Below are 14911 nucleotides of genomic sequence, written 5' to 3'. Positions count from 1 at the left end.
ATGAATTTATTTGCAAATTATGGTGGAAAATAAGTATTTGGTCACCTACAAACAAGCAAGATTTCTGGCTCTCACAGACCTGTAACTTCTCCTGCTCCTCTGTCCTCCACTTGATACCTGTATTAATGGCATCTGTTTGAACTTGTTATCAGTATAAAAGACACCTGTCCACAACCTCAAACAGTCACACTCCAAACTCCACTATGGCCAAGACCAAAGAGCTGTCAAAGGACACCAGAAACAAAATTGTAGACCTTCACCAGGCTGGGAAGACTGAATCTGCAATAGGTAAGCAGCTTGGTTTGAAGAAATCAACTGTGGGAGCAATTATTAAGAAATGGAAGACATACAAGACATACGTGCTTCTACACCTGCATTGCTTGCTGTTTGGGGTTTTAGGCTGGGTTTCTCTACAGCACTTTGAGATATCAGCTGATGTACGAAGGGCTATATAAATAAATTTGATTTGATTTTGATTTGATACAAGACCACTGATAATCTCCCTCGATCTGGGGCTCCACGCAAGATCTCACCCCGTGGGGTCAAAATGATCACAAGAACGGTGAGCAAAAATCCCAGAACCACATGGGGGACCTAATGAATGACCTGCAGAGAGCTGGGACCAAAGTAACAAAGCCTACCATCAGTAACACACTACGCCGCCAGGGACTCAAATCCTGCAGTGCCAGACGTGTCCCCCTGCTTAAGCCAGTACATGTCCAGGCCCATCTGAAGTTTGCTAGAGAGCATTTGGATGATCCAGAAGAAGATTGGGAGAATGTCATATGGTCAGATGAAACCAAAATATAACTTTTTGGTGAAAACTCAACTCGTCGTGTTTGGAGGACAAAGAATGCTGAGTTGCATCCAAAGAACACCATACCTACTGTGAAGCATGGGGGTGGAAACATCATGCTTTGGGGCTGTTTTTCTGCAAAGGGACCAGGACGACTGATCCGTGTAAAGGAAACATTGAATGGGGCCATGTATCGTGAGATTTTGAGTGAAAACCTCCTTCCATCAGCAAGGGCATTGAAGATGAAACCTGGCTGGGTCTTTCAGCATGACAATGATCCCAAACACACCGCCCGGGCAACGAAGGAGTGGCTTCGTAAGAAGCATTTCAAGGTCCTGGAGTGGCCTAGGCAGTCTCCAGATCTCAACCCCATAGAAAATCTTTGGAGGGAGTTGAAAGTCGGTGTGCCCAGCAACAGCCCCAAAACATCACTGCTCTATAGAGGAGATCTGCATGGAGGAATGGGCCAAAATACCAGCAACAGTGTGTGAAAACCTTGTGAAGACTTACAGAAAACGTTTGACCTCTGTCATTGCCAACAAAGGGAATATAACAAAGTATTGATATCAACTTTTGTTATTCACCAAATACTTATTTTCCACCATCATTTGCAAATAAATTCATTAAAAATCCTACAATGTGATTTTCTGGATTTTTTTTCCTCATTTTGTCTGTCATAGTTTTAGTGTACCTATGATGAAAATTACAGGCCTCTCTCATCTTTTTAAGTGGGAGAACTTGCACAATTGGTGGCTGACTAAATACTTTTTTGCCCCACTGTACATTAATTCCCATTAACATTCTATAGGGATAAATAGGCCCAGTGTTTCCTTCTAGACAAGACAGGCTGGACGGGCATGCATTGTCTATCAATGCCCTGCTTTACCACCCACACATAAACACACACACGCATGTGCACGCACATTAGGGATAACGAGGAGGGGGTGTCGTAGCGTGAGCCACAAATGAGCAGTTAGTTAAGTGACTAAACACACACTTCTGCCATCATCTCCACTGGAGTCCAGAGACACTGCTGCCACGCCAGCTACAGTTACAGCCACAGCCAACCTCCACTGTCACAGACACATGGACAAACACACACACACACATACACACACAACCTCGGTCACATACTCCTCTGACACGACACACGCCATGTGAAAACCAAAATACCACAAGAGGCTAACAGACAGTAAACAGTACATGTAACCAACATAATGCCCATATAAACAACAAGGCAAAGCTGTGGGATCACAGGATGTGTTTCTGTTCTAGCAGTCTGCCTGATCGATGTTACTGTACTGGACCATCTGTGCTGTGGTCCCCTAATCTGTACTTCACCCATGGTCATTTCAGTCTCCATTGGATCATCTAGTACGGGCTGTTCAATTCCGGTCCTGAAAGGCTGAAACACTTCTGGTTTTTGTTTCTACCTGGTAGTTTGTTGCACTCACCTGGTGTCCCAGGTCTGAATCAGTCCCGTATTAGAAGGAGAGGATGAAATCAGAAGTGTTTGGGCCCTCCAGGACCGACATTGAACAGCCCTGATCTAGTATATCTGCGGTCATTTCAGACTATTGGTATATCTGCGGTCATTTCAGACTATTGGTATATCTGCTGTAATTTCAGACTATTGGTATATCTGCAGTCATTTCAGACTATTGGTATATCTGCGGTCATTTCAGACTATTGGTATATCTGCGGTCATTTCAGACTATTGGTATATCTGCGGTCATTTCAGACTATTGGTATATCTGCGGTAATTTCAGACTATTGGTATATCTGCAGTCATTTCAGACTATTGATATATCTGCGGTCATTTCAGACTATTGGTATATCTGCGGTCATTTCAGACTATTGGTATATCTGCGGTCATTTCAGACTATTGGTATATCTGCGGTCATTTCAGACTATTGATATATCTGCGGTCATTTCAGACTATTGGTTTATCTGCGGTCATTTCAGACTATTGGTATATCTGCGGTCATTTCAGACTATTGGTATATCTGCGGTAATTTCAGACTATTGGTATATCTGCGGTCATTTCAGACTATTGATATATCTGCGGTCATTTCAGACTATTGGTATATCTGCGGTCATTTCAGACTATTGGTATATCTGCGGTCATTTCAGACTATTGGTATATCTGCGGTCATTTCAGACTATTGGTATATTTGCAGTCATTTGAGACTATATTTGTTCATTCTCGGCTAGTTTCTCTGCGGTCAATTTAGTCTCCACAAGTCAGTGTCATTTTGTCCCCATTGGGTGAGGTGAATTAAAGTGAATAGTATTGTCCAACAACAGTGATACAGACACACACACTAACATGATAGCAGCCAGAATGCTCCATGTGCATGTTGCCCTATGAAGGTTGAAACGTATGAATCATATACACAGTGAAAAGGTCATTGTTCCAGGGTGCTTTCTGCTCAGCTATCTTCAGCAGGAGGAGCTGCCTCCCGGGAGCTCTGAGTCTTACAGAGAGCAGTCACAAATGACCTCAAAAAAGGAAGGATGGGGCAGACAGGCCCCATGTCTCCCTGGCTGTTTCCCAGACAGGTGGAGACAGGCGTGTGCAGAGAAAAGGCAACACTCTCTCAGACAGGTGAGTGTGTGACTGTTCTTCAATAAGGTGTCTGTTAGAGCCTTTCAGGGTGATCATTTCAGAGCACTCATTCCAAACTTTTTGACAAGGAAGTTATCAGGAACAAGCAATGTTTTCAACATATATAATTGATACACATTTTGCATGTACATTTATACAGTAATGATCACTGAAACATTTTCTAATCTGGGACTTGAACTCACAACCTCTTGGTTCATGGCATTCTGACCTTCCTGCTACACCACCATGTCTGTGTCAATTATCAGTTCATCTGACTATTCTCACATCATTGATTTGATTTACTTATTTAAGCAATTGTAGTTTTTTTTGTATAGTTGTCTAATGTTGGTGGGTCATATTACTCTGTTTTAATGGTACTCCTGAATCACTATGATCAATAAAATAGTTTTTCTTGAGTGTAATTTTAACAGAGCTGAGATTTACATTGAAGCGAAAAGTGTAGCAATATAGGTGAAATCAGTTGTTGACACACATGGTGGCGTAGCAGGAAAATTGGACTGCTTTCTACCAAGAGGTTGTGAGTTCAAATCCCAAGTGAGGAGATGTTGAATAATAACTGCTGTATAAATGAACATTCATCATGTACATTGAAAACATTCTGTGTTAAAAGTAACTAATTCCACATATATTTTTTAGGTAAGATGCCCAAAATATAGAGTTGAACGAACATATGAGACAATTTGCGAAAACACATTAAGTTAACACTTTAAGTTACAGTTTTTTACAATCACTCTGGAACTAATTTCGAAACCTTGATGTCCTTTTTCAAAACTCTAGACACAAAACTCACAACCAATGATCAAAATGCAAATTTCTCAAAACTCTTAACACTTTTTCCAATTGCTTGGATACAATACACATAAAGCTAAGATCATTTGTTCATTGAACTACAATCACCTGTTCAAAATGACACATCTTAAAACATCAAAGTATTACCATTTTAAAATGCAATTCACACATTCCATCTGAAATGACTGTCTATTCACACATTCCATCTGAAATGACTGTCTATTCACACATTCCATCTGAAATGACTGTCTATTAACACATTCCATCTGAAATGACTGTCTATTAACACATTCCATCTGAAATGACTGTCTATTCACACATTACATCTGAGATGACTGTCTATTCACACATTACATCTGAAATGACTGTCTATTCACACATTCCATCTGAAATGACTGTCTATTAACACATTCCATCTGAAATGACTGTCTATTCACACATTCCATCTGAAATGACTGTCTATTAACACATTCCATCTGAAATGACTGTCTATTCACACATTCCATCTGAAATGACTGTCTATTCACACATTCCATCTGAAATGACTGTCTATTCACACATTCCATCTGAAATGACTGTCTATTAACACATTCCATCTGAAATGACTGTCTATTCACACATTCCATCTGAAATGACTGTCTATTAACACATTCCATCTGAAATGACTGTCTATTCACACATTCCATCTGAAATGACTGTCTATTCACACATTCCATCTGAAATGACTGTCTATTCACACATTACATCTGAAATGACTGTCTATTCACACATTACATCTGAGATGACTGTCTATTCACACATTCCATCTGAAATGACTGTCTATTCACACATTCCATCTGAAATGACTGTCTATTAACACATTCCATCTGAAATGACTGTCTATTCACACATTCCATCTGAAATGACTGTCTATTCACACATTACATCTGAGATGACTGTCTATTCACACATTCCATCTGAAATGACTGTCTATTCACACATTACATCTGAAATGACTGTCTATTCACACATTACATCTGAGATGACTGTCTATTCACACATTACATCTGAGATGACTGTCTATTCACACATTCCATCTGAAATGACTGTCTATTCACACATTCCATCTGAAATGACTGTCTATTCACACATTACATCTGAAATGACTGTCTATTCACACATTACATCTGAAATGACTGTCTATTCATTTCATTATAATTATCTAACTATCAATTGATACAACTGCTCAAAATGATAAGTAACTGTTGCGTTACTCTTAATGCATAGTTTTACGGAAACTGACTAACAATATTCCATGTTTAGATCATGAAAGTTTCAGGATAACGAGATCCATTGACACCAATTACCGTGGAACATGAACCAATTGGACTACATTATCTATGGATGTAATATTTCATCATCATTCTTTATCAGACACTGTTTCTATGGTTCCATGTACCACTTTTCCAGACCATGTTTTCAGATTTGACATTACTGTACACTCACCGGCCACTTTATTAGGTACACCTATCTAGTACTGGGTAGGGCCCCCTTTTAACTCCACAACAGCCTGAATTATTCACGGTGTTGCACGTTAAGAGATGCCCTTCTGCACACCACTGTTTTAAACAGATGTTATTTGACCATTTGTGGCCTTTCTGTTAGCTTGAATGAGTCTGGACATTCTCCTCTGACCTCTCTCATTAACAAGGTGTTTTTGCCCGCAGAACTGCCGCTCACTGAATGTGTTTTGTTTATCGCACCATTCTCTGTAAACTCTAGAGACTGTAGTGCGTAAAAATCTCAGGAAGGCAGCTGTTTCTGAGATTCTGGAATCACCATGTGTGGCATCAACAATCATACCACGGTCAAAGTTGCTTAGATTACTCCTCTTGCCCGTTCTAATGTTTGGTCAAACAACATCTAAAGCTCCCTACTCTATATACTCTATATATTGAGGTGCAGGCAGCCACATGATTCGCTGTTCGAATGTAACCTTCCTTGATGAGCTAAATCAGGTCTGTAGAGCTGATGGCATGACCTATGTTATTGTGTGGGATAATGTCAGGTTCTACCATGCTCAAATAGTGCAAGTATGGTTTCAAGCCCATCCACAATTTACCACCCTGTACTTACCCCCATACTCTCCTTTCCTTAACCCGGTTGAGGAATTTTTCTCCACATGGAGGTGGAAGAGTATATGATAGGTGCCCTCACGAACAAGCCACCCTTCTCAAGGCCATGGATGACGCATGCAATGACATCACAGCAGACCAGTGTCAGGCCTGGATTCACCATGCAATGACATCAATGCAGACCAGTGTCAGGCCTGGATTCACCATGCAATGACATCACGGCAGGCCAGTGTCAGGCCTGGATTCACCATGCAATGACATCACGGCAGACCAGTGTCAGGCCTGGATTCACCATGCAATGACATCACGGCAGACCAGTGTCAGGCCTGGATTCACCATGCAATGACATCACAGCAGACCAGTGTCAGGCCTGGATTCACCATGCAATGACATCACGGCAGACCAGTGTCAGGCCTGGATTCGCCCGAAGATTCTTCCCAAGATGTTTGGCTAAAAAAAACATCCATTGTGATATGGATGAGAACCTGTGGCCAAATCTACAAGACAGGGTTGATGGAAATATAGAAGTACAGTAATCAATCCTTTGTTTTGCTTTTTACAGTAAGCCAGGTGAGGAACACTGCAGTTGACCTTTTGACCTGCAGTTGACCTGCAGTTGACTGTTTTTTCTTTTTTTGTTGCTAATTATTTTTGCGTTGATTCAAAGAAAACAATGTTGTGATTTTATTGTATTTCATCATTAAATGTCATATTTTGTTCAAGGATTCCACTGTGTCTGTAGTATTCTCTCTACTTGTTATTTTACAGTGATGTATTTACGTGTAGTAGTATAACGAAACATGTATCACATATTTTGTACTACAATATTTAATGATTGTACGAACAACTACACAGCGAAACTATCGGTATCTTGTGTGTGGGTGATCTAAATTAATGTTCTTATGGTATTTCATGATAAATAAGTTACTTGAATCAATGATTCTGCAAGTGCAAGGTTTCTTTAAAGATATGAATGCACAATGCAATGTTTTGAACATTGGGCAGCCTGTGTTACAAATGATGACCGTTTTGAGTTTTGTGTCTAGAGTTTTGAAAAATGACCACAAGTTTCTGAAATTAGTGCCAAAGTGATTGTTAAAAACTGTAAAGTTTAAGAATGTTTGCTTATGTTTTCTCATGTTGGAGATAACTAAAAAGGGCAAGTTCAGGTAACACTGACCGAGTAATTTTTTTTAAAAGGCTGTAGAACCAGTTACTTAATAATAAGTAGCAGTCAGAGGCCAGGCGGGCGGGAAAGCATGAGGATGTAGTGGAGGGTGTGTGTGTTTCCGTATATGTGTGCGTGCGTGTGGATCTTTCAGTCAGCACAGCAAAAAAATAAAAACATTTTTTACAGTGTATTAGAGCAGGAAGTCAAGTTGGTCAACCATGGCGGACCATGGCGAATCATGCTTTTGGAAATGCGCTGTATGTGTGTGTGTGTGTGTGTGTGTGTGTGTGTGTGTGTGTGTGTGTGTGTGTGTGTGTGTGTGTGTGTGTGTGTGTGTGTGTGTGTGTGTGTGTGTGTGTGTGTGTGTGTGTACATTTAGCCCTATTATTATGGACTCCCTTCTGCCTCCTGGTGGTTGTGGAACTCCAGTCCTCCAGCCTTGTCTTACTGCCTGAGGAGGAAATTGATTTCTATTTATAATGAGCTGCTTGCTGCTGCAGTAAACCAAGCTTTACTAACGATGCTGGCAAGCTGTAAGGCCCACTCTCCAAACCAGGGCAACATGATTCTGCAGCACACTGCAATGGGTTGTGTTCATTACTGGGTCGTGTTCATTACTACACACAAAACATTTTGCAACGGAAAGTGAAAACAAGTGTTTCTTATTGGGCAAATTAAGGTAGGTCCCTCCACATTTCCTTCCATTTGGTTCCTAGTGAATATGACTCTGTTCTAAACACACATCTCATCCATCCACAGAAGCTAGTCTATGGCCGAGTCTGAAATGGCACCCTATTCCCTGTATAGCAGTGCACTAATTTCAGCCAGCGCCACAGTGGCCATAGGGCCCTGCCCAAAAGTAGTGCACTATATAGGGAATAGTATGCCATTTATGTGTGATTAGATAGTGATAGTTTCGGGCAGAACGCTTTTCCTCATAGCTGCACCTCTCTGAGTAGTTGTTTCAAAACATATCAATAAGGAGCTCACTGTTGGTTTCTCCCACAGAGCTTTAGTCTATGTTCCTCCTCTCTCCTCTCTTTAAAAGATGTCAGCTCGCTGAGCTCAAAGTAAGCTACTGAGTTTAACGGTACAGTGAGACCTCTCCCCCAACCCCTCTCCCTGTGTTAGGGAGACATCCGTAGAACTCACCTCACAGTTTGTCTGCTTTGATGCTATTTGCAGCTTGTCTCTCTGTCTGTCTGTCTCTCTGTGCTACTGTATATGTTGCGACTGGAGCTGTAACCCAGTTACACTGAGTCTGTCTCTGAATCTAATCTGCATGGCATTAGAGTCTCGTGATAGGAAGATAGGATCCAGAGGACTCGCCTGGTTGGCCCTCTCTGACAGCTAGGCCATCCACCCTGACCCTGTGCCATCCCCTTGCCATCATGGCACTCCCAACATCAGCAGGCCAGCCCACATATGGGCCTGCATTGGGAGCTGCAGTGTGTGTGTGTGTGTGTGTGTGTGTGTGTGTGTGTGTGTGTGTGTGTGTGTGTGTGTGTGTGTGTGTGTGTGTGTGTGTGTGTGTGTGTGTGTGTGTGTGTGTGTGTGTGTGTGTGTAGAGTCAGTATGAATGTGGGTGTGTTAAGTGTGTGTGAGAAAAATACGTGTGAGTGTGAGTGTGTGTGTGTGTGTGAGTGAGTGTGTAGAGTCGTGTGAGTGTGCATAGAGTCAGTGTAAAAATGGAATAGAAGAGTTAATAGGGGCTCCTGAGTGGCGCAGCGGTCTAAGACACTACATCTCAGTGCTAGAGGCATCACTCAGATACCCTGGTTTGAATCCAGGTTGTATCACAACCGGCCGTGATTGGGAGTCCCATAGGGCGGCACACAATTGGCTCAGAGTCGTCCAGGTTTGGCCGGTGTAGGCAGTCATTGTAAATAAGAATTTGTTCTTAACTGACTTGCCTAGTTAAATAAAGGTTACACGTAGGAGGATAGGATATTGGCCATTTGGTTTACAACCTCGCATGGAGGGATTTTCCCAGCCCGCATGGATCATTTCGTTCTTAATAAGCTTAAACTTGTCATTAGATTTTGATATTGTTGGTTCTCTCTCATTATTAGTCCCCTGCTACCTACCTTAAGTTTTTAGGCTTTGATCACTCTTTTGATAAGAATTTTCCTGTAATGCAGAATATTTCAAACTTGTAGTGTATTAAAGGTTTAAAAAGGCTTCTAAAGTTTGTCATTTCCACTTAAAAAAGCACTGCTTTGGTAGAATTCTCCACTCTGTCTGGCCTACATTTCTCTATTGCGTTCTGTATATGAGATATTTATTCAAATAGAATTTAGCAAATAGGAATAGGCAAATTACTTGGAAGGTCAATTGTTTGCTGCCCTGCTGTATGCTGTGAGACTCGTTATTTACTGTGAGCCGCAAGTCAAATTCAAATAGACTAAACCATCGTCTGTCACATCCCGATATGGTCACCATCGACGATGGCTCAGATTCAGATCAACTTTATTTTCCCAGAAGGGGGAAATTCATTTGGCTGTCAATCATCGTAGACAGACAACGCTATCGTAATATAGCCCAACCCTATTATTCACTACCCAAAGTACACATCCGTGACAAATATCAACAAACAAAAAACGGGAGAATTCATGTAAAAAAGGCCAGTGCAGTAGATGGATAAAGACAATACCGTGGGCTCTGGACAATTTTAACTAGAGCTCTGGTAAAAAGTAGTGCATATGCAGGGAACTGGGTGCTTTTTAAGATGCAGACAGTCTGGAGTTTCTGGTAGCGGCCGAACTGAGGCGGTGGTGGGAGATTCCCTGGTACTCTTGAGTCCAATATGTGATATATATAATGACATGTCTAATCCTCAGCATGGCCTGTCATGCGTGGCTAAGTAGCAGTCAGAGGCCAGGCGGGCGGGAAAGCATGAGGATGTAGTGGAGGGTGTGTGTGTTTCCGTATATGTGTGCGTGCGTGTGGATCTTTCAGTCAGCACAGCAATTGCTCATTAGCTGCCATTTAGATACATCCCCACCCACCCAATCCTTCCCTCACATAACAATACGACCATCCCACAGTTGCTGGGCACAGTGAAATCTATACGTCTGTAGAGTGACTTCATAGCCACTCTACAGAATATAGACATAACATAAGGTGTACTGAAGCCTACATTTATATTACATAGAGTCGACTTTTAGTATGACACTATAGTTTGTTCCCCTATGAGGTTGAATCAAGAAGGCTGACGTTTTACATATTCCTAACCAATTGTGTTTTTTTGTTGTTTGTAACTTATTTTTTTACTTATTTGGTACACAATGTTGCTACGACCGTCTCTTATGACCGAAACTAACTTCTAGACATCAGGACTGAGATTACTCACCATGGACTGGCAGAATCCTTTTTTCTTTTAACGAGTGACGAGCCCAATGCGGAAAATATACTGCTTTCTCGGGAACAGGCCAAGATACCCGTGATTTGCGTGGAGAGAAGGTGGAGAAAATGGGGTCAGAGGGTGGGCTGTCTTCTGAGAATTTGTAGGTGATCGAACAAACCCCCACTTCCTTCCATTCTGCTAGCAAGCGTGCAATCTTGAGAAAATAAAATCGATGACCTACGTGGAAGATTAAACTACCAACGAAAAATTCAAAACTGTAATATCTTATGCTTCACGGAGTCGTGGCTGAATGACAACATTATCAACATACAGCTGGCTGGATAGACTCTGTATTGGCAGGATAGAACAGCGGCGTCTGGTAAGACAAGGGGCAGTGGACTATGTATTTTTGTAAATAACAGCTGGTGCACGATATCTAAGGAAGTCTCGAGATTTTGCTTGAGTATTTCATGATATGCTGTAGACAACACATGATAAACTGAAGACCACACTATCTACATAAAGAGCTTTCATCTGTATTTTTTGTAGCTGTCTAAATACCACCACAGACTGATGCTGGCACTAAGGCCACAATGAATGAGCTGTATTCTGCCATGAGCAAACAGGAAAACACTCACGCAGATGCGGCGCTCCAAGTAGTTGGGGACGCATACAAAGCTCTCCCTTGCCCTCCATATGGCAAATCTGACCATAATTCTATCCCCGTGATTACTGCTTACAAGCAAAAACTAAAGCAGGAAGCACCAGTGACTCGGTCAATAAGAAAGTGGTCAGATGAAGCAGATGCCAAGCTACAGGACTGTTTTGCTGGCACAGACGGGAATACTGTATGTTCTGGTATTCCTCTGATGGTTTTGAGGAGTACACCACATCAGTCACTGGCGTCCCCACAGTGACCGTACCTACACACCCCAACCAAAAGCCATGGATTAGAGGCACAGCCGAGAGCTGCCCAGTGACACGAGCCAACCAGATGAGCTAAACTACTTCCATGCTCGCTTCGAGGAAAATAACACTGAAACATGCATGAGAGCACCATCTGTTCCGGAAGACTATGTGATCACGCTCTCCACAGCCGATGTGAGTAAGACCTTTAAACAGGTCAACATTCACAAGGCCGCAGGGCCAGATGGATTACCAGGACGTGTACCGCAAGCATGCGCTGATCAACTGGCAAGTGTCTACACTGACATTTTCAACCTCTCCCTGTCTGATTCTGTAATACCAATATGTTAGAAGCAGACCACCATAGTCCCTGTGCCCAAGAACACTACGGTAACCTACCTAAATGACTACTGACCCGTAGCACTCACGCCTGTAGCAATTAAATGTTTTGAAAGGATGGTCATGGCTCACATCAACACCATTATCCCAGAAACCCTAGACACAATCCAGTTTGCATACTACCCTAACAGATCCACAGATGACGCAATCTCTATTGCACTCCACACTGCCCTTTCCCACCTGGACAAAAGGAACCCCTATGTGAGAATGCTATTCATTGACTACAGCTCAGCGTTCAACACCATAGTGCCCTCAAAGCAAATCAATAAGCTAAGGACCCTGGGACTAAACACCTCCCTCTACAACTGGATCCTTGACTTCCTGACGGCCTGCCACCAGGTGGTAAGGGTAGGTAACAACACATCCTGAACACAGGGGCCCCTCAGGGGTGCGTGCTCAGTCCTCTCCTGTACTCCCTGTTCACTCATGACTTCACGGCCAGGCACAACTCCAACACCATCATTAAGTTTGCCGATGATACAACAGTGTTGTACAACAGCCTGATCACTGACAACGACGAGACAGCCTATAGGGAGGAGGTCAGAGACCTGGCCGTGTGGTGCCAGAACAACAACCTCTCCCTCAAGGCGATCAAGACAAAGGAGATGATTGTGGACTACAGGAAAAAGAGGACCGAGCACGCCCCCATTCTCATCGACGGGGCTGCAGTGGGGCAGGTTGAGAGCTTCAAGTTCCTTGTTGTCCACATCACCAACAAACTAACATGGTCCAAGCACACCAAGACAGTCGTGAAGAGGGCACGACAAAACCTAATTCCCCCTCAGGAGACTGAAAAGATTTGGCATGGGTCCTCAGATCCTCAAAAGGTTCTACAGCTGCACCATCGGCAGTGGTTGCATCACTGCCTGGTATGGAAACTTCTCGGTCTCCGACCGCAAGGCACTACAGAGGGTAGTGCGTATGGCCCAGTACCTCACTGGGGCCAAGCTTCCTGCCATCCAGGACCTCTACACCAGAGGAAGGCGCTAAAAATGGTCAATGACTCCAGCCACCCTAGTCATTGCAAGCGGTACTGGAGCGCCAAGTCTAGGTCCAAGAGGCTTCTAAACAGCTTCTACCTCCAAGCCATAAGACTCCTGAACATCTGATCAAATGGCTACCCAGACTATTTGCATTGCCCCCCCCCCCCCCCCTTACACCACTGTTACTCTCTTTTGTTATCATCTATGCATAGTCACTTTAATAACTCTACCTACATGTACATATTACTTCAACTAACCGGTGCCCCCGCACATTGACTCTGTACCGGTACCCCCCTGTATATAGTCTTGCTATTGTTATTTTACTGCTGCTCTTTAATTACTTGTTACTTGTATTTCTTACTCTTACTCATATTCTTTTTATACTGCATTGTTGGTTAGGGGTTCATAAGTAAGCATTTCACCTGTTGTATTTGGCACATGTGACATTTGATTTGATTTAATCATCATTCTACCATATGAACATAAGATAAGGTGTAATGTAGCCTACATACCTACACCGAGTGTACAAAACATTAAGAACACCTTCCTAATATTTAGTTGCAGTTGACACAAACCGGTGTACCTGGCACCTACTACCATACCCCATTCAAAGGTACTATGATCTTTTGTCTTGCCCATTCACCCTCTGACTGTCACACATACACAATCCATGTCTCAATTGTCTCAAGGCTTAAAAATCCTTCTTTAACCTGTCTCTTCCCCTTCATTTACACTGATTAAAGTCAATTTAACAGGTGACATCAATAAGGGATCATAGCTTTCACCTGGAATCTTCATGGGAATAGCAGTGTTCCTAATGTATTGTACACACAGTGTATATGCTAAATACATTCCATAGAGTCAACTTGAACCATAGTTAACTCCAGGGCCATACATACTTTATATATGGCCCTGGTTTACTCCCCAGAACTATCAGATCAGATCCCCTGTTACATTTCATCTGTCTTTTAATTCATTTTTGTATGGGTGGCCCCAAGCGGGAAATTAACTAACAACCCCGGCGTTGCAAGCGCCATGCTTTACCAACTGAGACATACAAGACAACATTTTTGCCTTATACTCATACTGATATGAGCATCGCAATCCCCTCACTAAGAAGATGCACTTTCGTCCTCCTAACAACATGTAGTTTAACACCAACCAAGATTACACAATAGTGTAGCACAGACTGTATTGTCCCTGATGACCTACTTTCCTCCGCCTATGCACCACTGTGCAAACAAATACCCTGGGGTCACCCTCCTGGAGGTCACATTGGCAAGCATTACACCACACTTCTCTTCTCAAGTAGTACATCTTGGTATCTTACAGTATAACGTCGTCGCATAACTGCAGTATAAACCACACACATCTTTTAAAGCAGTAGTTGTGTTGAGTTTTACAAAACTGGACAGCTTCAACTAGCCTTCTATCACTCTCACACCATCCTACTTTCTCTCTCTTTTTGTCTGTCTGTCTGTCTGTCTGTCTGTCTGTCTGTCTGTCTGTCTGCCTGCCTGCCTGCCTGCCTGCCTGCCTGCCTGTCTGTCTGCCTGCCTGCCTGCCTGCCTGCCTGTCTGTCTGTCTGTCTGTCTGTCTGTCTGCCTGCCTGCCTGCCTGCCTGTCTGTCTGTCTGCCTGCCTGCCTGCCTGCCTGCCTGCCTGCCTGCCTGCCTGCCTGTCTGTCTGTCTGTCTGTCTCTCTGTCTCTCTGTCTGTCTGTTTCTCTCTCTCCCCCTCTCTCTCTCTCAGACATAACATTACGTGAACATCCAGCAGT

This window comes from Oncorhynchus clarkii, unplaced genomic scaffold, assembly GCF_045791955.1.
Source record: "Oncorhynchus clarkii lewisi isolate Uvic-CL-2024 unplaced genomic scaffold, UVic_Ocla_1.0 unplaced_contig_9694_pilon_pilon, whole genome shotgun sequence".
Classification (NCBI taxonomy): domain Eukaryota; kingdom Metazoa; phylum Chordata; class Actinopteri; order Salmoniformes; family Salmonidae; genus Oncorhynchus; species Oncorhynchus clarkii.
This window is presented reverse-complemented; position numbering follows the sequence as displayed.